This window comes from Mustela nivalis, assembly GCF_964662115.1.
Source record: "Mustela nivalis genome assembly, chromosome: 19".
Lineage (NCBI taxonomy): Eukaryota > Metazoa > Chordata > Mammalia > Carnivora > Mustelidae > Mustela > Mustela nivalis.
In genome coordinates this window covers 40,769,342-40,782,084 of record NC_139038.1, presented here as the reverse complement: position 1 = coordinate 40,782,084, position 12,743 = coordinate 40,769,342, and the positions used below count along the sequence as shown (strand labels likewise).

General features: G+C 46.3%; 1 long non-coding RNA gene across 1 annotated transcript; it reads left to right on the top strand.

The window, feature by feature from the left end:
* Positions 1-5,917: 5,917 nt before the first annotated feature.
* Positions 5,918-12,208, top strand: LOC309854519. The gene is made up of 3 exons (XR_014306279.1): positions 5,918-5,931; positions 8,898-9,051; positions 12,167-12,208. It is a non-coding gene; the product is annotated as an uncharacterized lncRNA (long non-coding RNA).
* The last annotated feature ends 535 nt before the right edge of the window (positions 12,209-12,743 follow it).

Below are 12,743 nucleotides of genomic sequence, written 5' to 3'. Positions count from 1 at the left end.
TCTCCTGCTGAGTATAGGTTTTCTTTGGTGTTCTTTCTCCAGCTCCTTTAGGTGTAGGGTTAGGTTGTGTATTTGAGACCTTTCTTATTTCTTGAGAAAGGCTTGTATCGCTATATATTTTCCTCTCAGCACTGCCTTTGCTGTGTCCCACAGATTTTGAACCATTGTGTTTTCATTGTTATTTGTTTCCATGAATATTTTTTTCAGTTCTTCTTTATTTTTCTGGTTGACCCATCCATTCTTTAATAGGATGGTCTTTAGCTTCCTTTCTCTGTCATTTGAGTTCCTTCCAACTTTCCTCTTGTGATTGAGTTCCAGCTTCAGAGCTTTGTGGTCTGAAAATATGCAGGGGATGATCCCAATCTTTTGATACCGGTTGAGACCTGATTTGTGACCCAGAATGTGATCTATTTTGGAGAATGTTCCATGTGCATTAGAGAAGAATACATATTGTTGCTTTGGGATGGAATGTTCTGAATACATCTGTGATGGTCCAGTGTGTCATTTAAGGCCTTTATTTCCTTGTTCATCTTTCGCTTGCATGATCTGTCCATTTCAGTGAGGAGAGTGTTAAAGTCCCCTACTCTTCTTGTATTATTGTTGATGTGTTTCTTTGATTTTGTTATTAATTGGTTTATATAGTTGGCTACTCCCATGTCAGGGGCGTAGATATTTAAAATTGTTAGATCTTCTTGTTGGAGAGACCCTTTGAGTATAATATAGTGTCCTTCCTCATCTCTTTTATTATAGTCTTTGGCATAAAATCTAATTGATCTGATAGAAGGATTGCCACTCCAGTTTTCTTCTGATTTTCATTAGCATGGTAAATTGTTTTCCACACCCTCACTTTAAATCTGGATGTGTCTTAGGGTCTAAAATGAGTTTCTTGTAGGCAGCATATGGTTGGGTATTGTTTTTTTATTCATTCTGATACCCTGTGTCTTTTGATTGGGGCATTTAACCCATTTACATTCAGGGGAACTATTGAGAGATATAAATTTAGTGCCCTTGTATTGCCTGTAAGATGACTGTTACTGTATGTTGTCTCTGTTCCTTTCTGATCTACAACGTTTAGGCTCTCTCTTTGCTTAGAGGACTACTTTCAATATTTTTTGTAGAGCTGGTTTGGTGTTTGCAAATTCTTTCAGTTTTTGTTTGTCCTGGAATGTTTTTACCTCTCCTTCTATTTTCAATGATAGTCTAGCTGGATATAGTATTCTTGGCTGCATATTGTTCTCGTTTATTGCTCTGAATATATCTTGCCAGTCCTTGCTGGTCTGCCAGGTCACTTTGGATAAGTTTGCTGCCAATCTAATATTTTTACCATTGTATGTTACAGACTTCTTGTCCCGGGGTGCTGTCAGGATTTTCTCTTTGTTGCTAAGACTTGTAAATTTTACTATTAGATGACGGGTTGTGGACCTATTCTTATTGATTTCGAGGGGGGTTCTCTACGCCTCCTGGATTATGATGCTTGCTCCCTTTGCCATATTAGGGAAATTCTCTCCAATAATTCTCTCCAATAGACCTTCTGCTCTGCTCTCTCTTCTTCTCCTTCTGGAATCCCAGTTATTCTAATGTTGTTTTGTCTTATGGTATCACTTATCTCTGGAATACTCCCCAAGTAGTCCTGTAGTTGTTTGTCTCACTTTTGCTCAGCTTCTTTATTCTCTGTTATTTGGTCTTCTATATCACTAATTCTTTTTTCTGCCTCATTTATCCTAGCAGTAAGAGCCTCCATCTTTGATTGCACCTCTTTAATAGCTTTTTTGATTTCAACATGGTTAAACTGTGGTTCTTTTATTTATCCAGAAAGGGCTTTTATATCTCCAGATAGGGTTTCTTTAATATCTTCCATGCCTTTGTAGCGTGTGGCTAGAACCTTGGGAATCGTCATTTTGAACTCTAGATCTGACATATTACCAATGTCCATATTGATTAGATCCCTAGCCTTCGGTACTGCCTCTTGTTCTTTTTTTTGTGGTGAGTTTTTCCACCTTGTCACTTTGTCCAGATAAGAATATTTGAAGGAGCAAATAAAATACTAAAAGGGTGGCAAAGACACCAGGAAAGTGTGCTTGAGCCAAATCAGAAGAGACCCCAAATCGTGGTGGGAGAGAAAGGGGGTAAAAGGAAGTTCAGGGAAAAAAATTTTAAAAGAATACAAATAATGAAATAATATAAAAAAGAAAAATATATATACATATTAGACTGGTGACTAGAACAGCGTCATTCACTTAATTTTGGGTGTATTTTTGTCTCTTACAAGAAATTACCTCCCAAAATTTTAAAGAATGGAAAACATATATAAGAGTAAACACAATGAAAGGACAGAATATTACTATTAGGATGAAAAGATTTTTTTTTTTAATTTCTAAAGAAAGAGTTGATATGTAAGTTGGTTGGGAGAATAAAGAAAAAGAAAGTGGAGAAGAATTGCTCAGGCTGGAGAGTAGAACAAGCCCGGTGGTAGATTTAGGGTGTAGTTTCATCTATTAGAAGAAGTTGTACCCCAAATTTTTTAGAAGAAAAAACCCTACGTGTATACAGAAACTGAAGTTAGATACAATGAAGGATAACATACAACAATAATAATGAAGGTTCGAAAAAATTTTTTTAATGAAAAGTATTGTTAAGATAAACTAGTTTAAAAAACATTAAAAGAAGAAACGGTAAAAGTTAAAAAAAATTAGCTGAAGATAAAAAAAGTAGTTTTAAAAAAATTAACTTTGCAAGACAAAAGTATCATGAGGAGTAAGTCATGAATTCATGGTTTGCTTACACCTCCTCTGGTATTCCGCTGTTCTCCTTGGTAAGTGAACTTGGTCTTGACTGGATTTCTTGTTGGTCTTCTCAGGGAGGGGCCTGTTGTAGTGATCCGCAGGTCTCTTTGTCCCAGGCGGAATTGCACCACCCTTTCCATAGGCCAGGCTAAGTAATCCGCTGGGGTCGCTTTCAGGAGATTTTGTTTCCTGAACACTTTTCCGTAGAGTTCCAGAGATCAGTAATGAAAGTGGCGGCCTCCCAATCTCTGGCCTGGAGGAGCTGAGAGCTCAGGGACCCATTCCTCAGTGCGCCCTCAGAGAAAAGCACTCATCATTTTCCACTCCCTGGCCTCCGGCTGCGCTCAGACCTCACCCAGGCTGTGACCAAGTGTCTCTGTCTCTGGCACACAGCTCCACCTGGAGTCTCCGAAACCCTTAGATCACTGAGCTCTTTTGGGGGGATTTCCCCAGATCCTGTGCCATGGAATACGGTTCAGGTAACGCTGAGTTGAGAGGTCACTCCTTGGCTCTCTTTCTGTTCCCGGCTTCCCTGCTCTAATACCTGCGTGTTCTATGACACTCAGACACCCCCGGGCCTTCTGTGACCCTGCAGGACCTGGGGGCACGCTGTCCCTGCACGGGCTTCAGCCCGGTTTAGCCTCTGGAGCAACGTCCCTCAGTGCGCATCGCTTTTAAAAGTCCTGGTTTTGTGCTCTGTTGCTTGTCAGAGCCGGACCCTCCCCCCAGGGTCTCTCTTCCCGTCGCTTTGGATTCACTTCTCCGTGGGTCCTACCTTTCAGAAAGTAGTCGATTTTCTGTTTCTCAAATTGATGCTCTTTTTCTTTTGGATCTCCTGTTGGATTTGTAGGTGTTTGGAATGTATTGATAAGCTATTTAGCTCGTCTCCTGCTACCTGATGTCATCTCAGCCTGCTGTTTCTCGACCATCTTGACTCCTCCCTCCCTTTGGATTGTTAATCTTTGTACATTTTGAGGACTCAATTAAGTAATATACACTAAAATTCAGAGGATGTATCCAGAGCGAATTAACTGACACAGAAAGATAAGGCACAAAACAATTACGTTACTAAACATATCCGGATCCCCAGTTTGGCCTGACTGTGGAAACTAGCTCCATACCAGCGTCCTTGAGGTGGTGTTTGGAGGAAAACAGTTTGTCCTAGGATGAGTCCTTCCCATAAGCCCGGTAGTGGCATCTGATGGTGCTGGTCTTTGCAAACCTGGGAACCATAGTGAGGATAGAAGTTAAAGGAGAATAGAGCTTCATGACAAAAGACATTTGTCATGTGATAACTGAGGGAAAGATTGAAAACGGTTAAGGAAGTTTTGTCGGTTTTGATCCTGCAGGCAAAAAAAAAATGATGAAGGAAAGGCTGTAAGAACAGCTTTGATCCCACAGTCCAATTATAGTCAGGTGAAAGTGTTTCCTGTGTCAGGATCAATTGTATGAGGGGACAGATAAGAGGAGGATGGCCACATTGGCAGATGATTGAAAATCACACCCAGTGTTGGATTTTGTCTGATGAAAACAATTGTCCCCCCTCACAGACGAGAAGTGGAAGAAATGCGGGAAGAGCTGCAGGAGTCTAACCTCACCTTCAACCACAAGGTAATGGGAGTTGTGTCCAACACACTGACCCCTTGGCGCCCCCTGCAGGTGATGGTCGTGGCCCTAGAGCCCTGAACATGGGTTTCTGGTGTGTTGGCTTTTTCAGATCGCAGTTCAAGAGAGGAATGCTCTGGCTAACTGGGTAAGTATTTTCCTTTTCCTCATCTTCGTATGCGACACAGTTAGGCACAACTGAAGGTGGGTGTGTTTTTCTGCCGCAGATGAAGGCTCGGTATTGGGAAACAAGGATGATGCAGCAGAGCAGGGAGAACGCCTACCTGAAATACAGGTGTGAGAGTTTGATGTGCGTTTTTACGGGTGTTTGGAGAGGTGACGGCTATGCTGTTTACTGCCTAGGAGAGGACGTGGTGTTGTAATTCTTAGAGATGTCCATTCTTTTTCTGTGTTCAAGACTGCGCATGATGCAAAGGGAGATGCTACCTGTGGGATCCGTGAGGCAGGAACTGATGCCGGGAAGGCCTGAGTTGCAGAAGCCTGTGTGGCAAGGTAGGGAGCATGATGTGAAATGCAGCAGCCTGATTTCTGCTGTGAAACCACATGGTGTCCTTCCTGTTCCTGTGGGTGATTGCTGTGTGTCCACCTCCAGCCTGCAGGTTGTCTGAAGGGGTGACAGGAGGGTGCTTTTCTTATATGTCCCCAGGCAGCAGGACACTTGCCCCCGTGACATTGGAGCTCACGCCGCTCCACACCTTCCCCCTGCTACCCCCTTCCGAAGAGCTGAGCCTGAGAAGGTGCGAGACGAGCGCCCTTCCCACCTTGACTCAGTGGTCAAACCTTGACAAAAAATAAAAGACTATTTGTGAAAAAGGGCATTTATTTACTCATTATGGAGGTTTCTATATTTTTGTTTTATTTGTCATCTATAGGACCATATTGAGCAATGAAATATATTTTACTCCTCTCATGTTATCGGTGCAATGCCATAGCTTTATTGCTCAATCTGTCTATGATTTCTTTTTTCGTGACTATACAAATGTCAAAGTCTGTTTCTTCCCTGAAATGTTTATTTGTTGGCCAGTCACGCATTCTAGGTCCCAAATGCAGGATGGACAAATGAACCATCCACCTGTGGCCTGAGAAGAGAACATGGGCTGTTCATGTTGAGGGTTTGTGGATGTCCCCATGCAAGGCTATTCTCACTTAGGTGTTTAATCTATGAAGATACAGTGATTTTTTTCTGATGTGTGTTGAGCACCCCAATTTTAGTGTTGATAGCCAGTTGTACCCCGACCTGTTTACACGTGATGGGTTACTTACAGAAACACTGGAACCAGGGCCCTGGAGTGTCTCAGGCAAGAGGAGACTGGTGTCTCTCGTTGCAAAGGACTCACTTGAGTCACGGGTGAAACCCTCTGATAAGGGACCCAAGTGTGGGAAAGAGTGCAAGATGGGGAGAGGAAGGCATGGAGGGCACGAAACCAATATAAAACTCTGACCTTTGTCTGATCTAGCATCTAGAGTGGTTCCCAGGATGAACAGCAGCACTAGCCCTCAAAGCGACCCAGAGATGCATATGGTAAGTGCTTGGGCATTTTTAGTTGTGTCCATTTCTGAAATGGATTGCAGTGTGGACAAGTCCCTGTCCTAGCCTGTGGCCTTGGTGTGTGTCCTGCAATCATCCCTTTCAGAGTGCACACTGTTCACCCAGGAGCCTCTGCCTGCTGCTTTAGAGATCTTCAATTTTGTGCTTCCTCCCAAAGCTGTAGATGCTTTGAGACACGTGATGGTAGGATGCTCACCTCATGCATCTGTGTGTGTATGTGTGTGTGTGTGTGTGGACGTGCGTGTATGTGTGTGTGTACATAACTGAAGGAGGGTGACATCTCACCCCACAGTGAAGTCAGCTAGTCCGGCTGACTCCTTGCCGTTTGCTTTCCTGCGGGAGCTGGAGCATTTTTAGTATTCGGGTCAGGAGATTAACCTGGGAGGGTATCTGCAGAGGTCCTCAGATGGAAAATGGGAAAAGCCAGGACCGCGTCACACTTGCCCCACATGCTTTGGGCAGCTTGAGTGTTTGTGGAGAAGGTGAGCTGTGACCTCCCGTGCGTCCCATCTGAGTGGATGAAGACGACAGCTGGAATCCCTCCAGTTGGCCCCTGGGTGAGATGATGATGAACTCTGGCAGGTGCCAGGTGTGTCATAGAAAACACCCCCTGGAGCAGCAGCCCTGAAGAGGGAATCCCAGTGACTCTCTGCAAGGCCCACACCTCACACGTGTTTTACTTGTGCTTTCATGAGCGGGTTCTGATGGGGTCTGATGGCTGTGCCAACTCATAGGGTCTCTCCCGACCCATCTTGGGAGCATTGCCTGTGCTCCCCAGACACACTGGTTCCCATTTCGGGGTATCAAATCGGCCCATCAGTGGGTCTCAGCACCAAAGACTAGGCATTTGCTCTGTGCCTGAGCTAAGGACTGTCCGAATGTCGGGGACGTAGATCCACAGAGCTGGTCTCGCTCACTCAAAGGGGTCCTGTTACTCTCAGAAAGCACTCTTCCAGGTCCTCTGCAGGACTCCAGACACTCCTATCTCGTCAGCGGTGTCTGTGGCCATGGACAGCCCTTGTGGAGTGTAGGAGATCCCATTGTCAGGGAGGGAAGCAGAGCTGTTCAGGGGGGATGCTGGTGGGCTTCCGGCTGACCCATAAGCACCTGCACTTCCACGTGTGGACAACAGGTTTTCCAGGGCCTATCATTGTGTTTGTTCTCAATGTATAGAAGGAGCTGCTCTGTTTGCTGTGATGGGAGAGGTGTGGTCCCAGCTGTAGATACTGGCCTGTCGTGAATGGAGTTTTTCCTTAGTTGATTATCCTTGGTGTCACACTCTTGTCTCTGTCGAGGTGTGCAGATCTATATTAACATGTGGTGACAGTAGTTTTCCCCATGGAATCTCTTCACCCCAGGTGCTAGGTGAGACACAGGGGGCGGATAGCTGTTCTGGCACAGATGCTATAGTATTGGAACATGGTGGTGGGGAAGATGTGTGTGCGGATGTGTACCCCTGCCTGCCCACAGTGCACTCCGGGGAATTAACTGGGGGAGGAGGGCCCCTCCCTCCACAGTGAAGTCCTCTGGCCAGCCCGACTCCCTTTAGGTTACATTCAGGTGCACTGGTGTTGTGCTCATGCTGGGGATAGATGGGTCTGGGAATCCTCACAAACGGAAACTGGGGAAAACTCTCTCTGCATTTTATACTGTCTCCTTTGCAGTCTGCAATGTTCTCAGGGCATGTTTCACAAGTCATCTCCATTTTACTTCTGCTGGAAAATGTGCCTTGCAGAACCAGCCCACTTAAGACCCTTTCTACAAGTATTTTGAAGTGTCAAAGCTCTTATGTGCACTGTCGTAATCGCACACTGGGTCACACGTTCTGAAGGGGGACATCAGTGATTACGTGCATGATCACTGCCTCCCAGCCCTTCAGCTGGGTTTCCAGGAGCAGGTCATTTGGTCCTAAGTTACTGTGAGAGTTGATTTCTTTTCTCATCACACATGTGGAGTTTTCCACTGGGAAGCATATACCCTTTTGTGAATTCTCTTATATAGCCTTCCCATCTTCATTTCCCATTGTACAAAATTACTCTGGAACTCAGTAGGTTGAAATTTCCAAATGACTGTGTTTTCAGACAAACACAGGGGACGCCTGTGTGGCTCAATGTGTTAAAGCCTTTGCCTTAGGCTCAGGTCATGATCCTATGTCCTAGGATCAAGCCCCACATCAGACTCTCTGCTCAGCAGAGAGCCTGCTTCCCTTCCTCTCTCTCTCTCTGCCTCTCTGCCTGCTTCTGATCTCTGTCTGTCAAATAAATAAAATCTTAAAAAAAAAAAAGACAAGCACAGCTGCTCAGTGTAAATAAAGGTTTTTGATATCATGTCCCTTGGACGACACTTTTCCAGTGCCCCTGTCAGGGCACAAGGCCCTAATTCCTCAAGTGTCTTTGTAGCCATGGACAGAAACTGTAGAGAGTAGAGGACCCCTTTGTCAGGAGCGAGGCAGCGTGGGGAGAGTCAGGGACTTACAGGCCAACGATTCCCCTCAAGTGGCTCAGAAACTTTGTGGAGAAAGGGCATTCAGTTTCGTCACATTCTCTCTATTCTGCTCAAAGCAAAATCTTCTCTGGTGGCTGAGGAGGATAGAGGAAGTATTGTCCAGGATTTCGATGCCTCCGTGTCTGGAATGTGCTGATTTAGTTTGCAATGATCCTTTTTCATCTTGAAGACACTACTTCTTGCTGGAGAATGTGGGCCGACATGGGCAGTGATGTGTGGTGACAGGCTATTCCTGTAACAGCCATTGCCCTCTCCCTGCTCATTGTACTGGCCCCAGCTGGGAGGGGCATGTAAGTTTTCTAGCATGATGCAGCTCTCCTGGAAGGTGGTATTGGAGAAGGAGCCAGATGCTGAGAGCTCTTTGTTTTGGTTTCTTTTCTTGGTGTTGCAACTTTTGTCTGTTTTGCTAAAATATTTTCTTGTCTGTTCTGCAGGTCGCTAGAGGTGTGAGAGAGTTCCCTCATTGCCCAGGGCTCCTCCGTATGCCCTACCACATGGGGTGGAATGTACCAGACTTCCCTCCTCCTCATCCACCTCCACAGTGGTCGACATGGGGGCCTCGGCCACACCTCGTTCCTCCACCACAAGGTGAGATGATCTGAATTGACATGGGTCATAGAGCTTATTCATAGTTGAACCCCTTCTGTCGGTGGAGAGGATGGAGAGGTGGTACCACAAGGTTTTGCAATGCAGCAATAAGCCCAAGTGAGGACATGGTAACATTCCTCCACTTTGTCTGACGTCCATATCATGGACTGTCTGGTTCGCCATAAAGAACTGGGCAGCAGGCGTCTACTATGGAGCAGAAAAGTGACATTCCACAGAGGACAGACATAGAAGCATTGCCCAGGTGTACTACACAGACACGATGTTCTGGGCTCTGGGCTGGATGAAGCACAACCTTCACATTAGTCTCATATGTGGAGACCCCCAGTTGTCCAGCATTATAGATTAGTTCTGGAAACATATGTCCCAGGCAGAGTGGTCGTATCTGCGAGGGTGATGGACAGTTTCCACCTTCGTCCACAGGGGTCAGGGGAGTCCTGTGAGAAACACAGTGGACCCTTCAGAAGGAGAGAGGGGAATAGGCTGGGGCAGGGGTAGAGGGTTGGCTTGAATCCTGTGTGGTCGTCGCCAGTCTGAAACCACCTCTGTCCCTTCTCGGCCTTCGGTCCCAATCAGAAGCCTGTGGAGCCCAAGGGGACAATAGCAGCACCGTGCCCGAGAAGGTCCCAGAAAAGAACCAAGTAAATGCAGGCGTGTTTTCAGTTGTACCCATTTCTGGAGTCCTGTTCCTCTCTGGGCAGCACAGTGTCCTGATCTGTGTGTGTTGGGTATATCCTGGGGTCTGTGTGTGGTGTTGTTTCCCGTTCAAAGTGACAAGTCTTCATGCAGAGCTTACAGGCGTCTATTTCCAGATCATCACCTTCTGGTTGTGTCAGTGGAGCAAAGGCAGAGTTTGTGTTCAGGGCTTGACATTCAAGGGGAAACCAGGCTGGGGACGCTGTATGATTCTGAAGTTCTTCAGGACACACGTGCTTGTGCCTGGCTATTTGCACACACTAAGCAGTGGGCAGGTGCCATTGTTGGGAAGGAAGTGTCTCCGTTGCACAATGGCAGACATCTGTCTCTTACCGTTGTGCACATCCAGCATCTGCATACGTTGTTCTGGGAGGGAGAAACACCTCTCATTTCATCTGCAGTGTGTAGGGTTTAAGCTGTCATTTCCTTAGTTGTATATACGCCTGACAAGATCTGTGGTCCCTTCATTGTTCATTAGCGTAGGGGTCTGCCCTTGTCCTCTGCAGTTTAGAAACTTGTAGGCAATGCTCTTGTATGGTCTGGGAGGTGAGAATGAAAGAAAAAGTGGCAGATGCTGGAGGCAGGTGCAGAGGGTTTGTTGGAATGTTGCCCAGTGACTTCCAGGTGGAGAAGCTTCTGTCTTTTCCATGGTGTGGGTCAGATATAGATGCTTGTGCATCCTTCACAAGGACCAGCGGTGCTGACCACAGGCCTCTCGTGGCATGAGGGAGTGAAGACTGCAAAAGACATGGTAACTTTCTTCTGGTTGTTCTGTATTTAGAATTGATGGACCTTGTCTTCCAGTCATACTGAGAGGGTTGTAGGCTCCTTGTGGTGGCAGAGACCTGCCCTTCTCCGAATGCTGGGCACAGCAGATTTCACACACATATGGTATGGAGACGATGCTCTGTGCTCCGGGAGGGTTGAGGCCTTAATGTGAGGAATTGAAGGTGTGTGTCTGAGAGAAGGGAGGGACACACTGATGACAGGACATAGACCGTGTGTTCTGTATAAGGGAAGAACTAGAGATGTATCCAGAAAGAAGGGAGGAAGCCCTGAGTCACACAGAAACAGGAGGTTGTGGATGCCCAAAAGGCCTGCGGTGCTCAGGGAGAGGCTGTGCTTCTCTCAGGGAGGGTGAGGCCGTTCCTGGCAGGCCAGCAGCTTGAGAGTGAGTGTGAAGACACCATGCCGTCCACACTGTCTGCAGCATGTGTTCACTCACACAGTGTGGATCACGCCATTATTTGTCTCAGAAATTCATTTTTGCCATGAGGCCATTCACTCATAGTCTGTGAAGAGCGTTGTTTCCCTGAATTTCTGAAAATTCTGAACCATGTGAAAGAGTGTCGTGGAGATTTGGGAAATTTAACTTGGTCTTTGGGGATTCTTGTCTGGCTGACTTTAAGTCCCGCAGTGAGAAAACATGAAGACAAGACGGAGAACCAGTGAAGGGTGGCCGCCCTGGCCTCAGCCCGAGTCAGACTGTTAGTGGGAGAGTCAGGGTTGGCCAGGAGCAGCCCTAGCTGGAGCCCTGTCACCAGGCCTCCGCATCGGCATCACCACCCTGTCTATAGCTGTGCATTTCCCTGGGACTTCAGTCCCAGTGTCCAGATTTGCCTGTATTCCAGATTTCTCAGTCCAAATACCAGCTCTCAGTGGGGCCTTCTCAGAGCCTCAGCTTTTCTTTTAATCTGCCATAGAGAGAACATATTGGATTCTGAGGTCACTAGAACAATAGGAGTTGAAGTACATAAAGAACCTGCTGGGGCTCCTGGGCGACTCAGTGGGTTAAGCAGCAGAATCTTGATTCCTGCTCAGGTCATGATCTCGAGCTTTAGAGATTGAGGCCCAAGTCGGGCTCGGTGCTGAGTGTGGAGCCTATCTGGGATTCTCTCTCTGCCTCACCTTCTCCCCCATCCCTCTTCGCTCACAAGTTTGTGCTTTCTCTGTCTCTGTCTCAAAAAGAAAAAATAATAATAATAATTGGCAAAGAATCTGGGCTCTGACCATTCACCATTCTCACTGTTTAAATGAAAATAGCTCCATGCCAATGAGCATCAAAAAATGTTTGTTTAAGTCCATAAAATACACTAAGAGTGTAATACCTCAGCCCCGGTAGTGGCAATTCTCATTTCAAAGACAAGGCAAAGAGCCCCCTTTTTTTCTATTAAATGTCAGGTCCTAGCCACAATGAAGTAAAATATAGTTAAGAGAACAGGTACAATCAGATATTTCTATGTGAGATGTGAAGACAGTTATTGTCTATTACATACAGACTCACAGATGTGGCCACACACCCAAGTGTTTATCCAAAGCCTCAGATACAGTATGCAAGGCAGAGAGCATTTAGGAAAACATAAGATCTCATTGTACTAACCCAAATCCTCTTGCCTTACAGGGTAATCATTTTGTAATCTGAAGACTTCCTTGACCTCCAACAAGCAGGCTCCAATGAGTTTATATCTAGTCAAGATATGAATGTTTCTTCCTGGTGGTCTGAATGCTTTCCCTGCCCATCCTGTACCCTGTGCTTTGTCTCTCCTGGTATCTCCCCAATAAACTGTTCATGGTTCTGTCTCTGTGTCAGCATCTCCCTTCAGCGGGACCTACAGTCCCTCTCCTTCGAGGGCACAGGGTGAAGCCTTCAGACAGATAACACCCTGGCAGCAGTGGGGGGATGGAGGATAGAGCAAGATTACCCTTCATGGTACTTCTACTGCAAGGGACCCCAGGAACCTTTCTGGGGAGGGGTCCCAGGTTGAATTTAGATCTGCTGGTGTTTGTATTAACTCTGGTGACCGATCCTCTTGAGCACATGGAACCTGCTTGTTTAGGGAGGTAGTGATCAGCGGGACAGGTGGCTGTCCCTTGGCAGTGGTCTACTGTGACAGTGAGCAGAGAATGAAGTGTCTTGTGAGCCCTGAAAGCCTGGTGAGGAGGCCCTGCATTAAACCAGGTTTTGTGCAGGGTTTTCA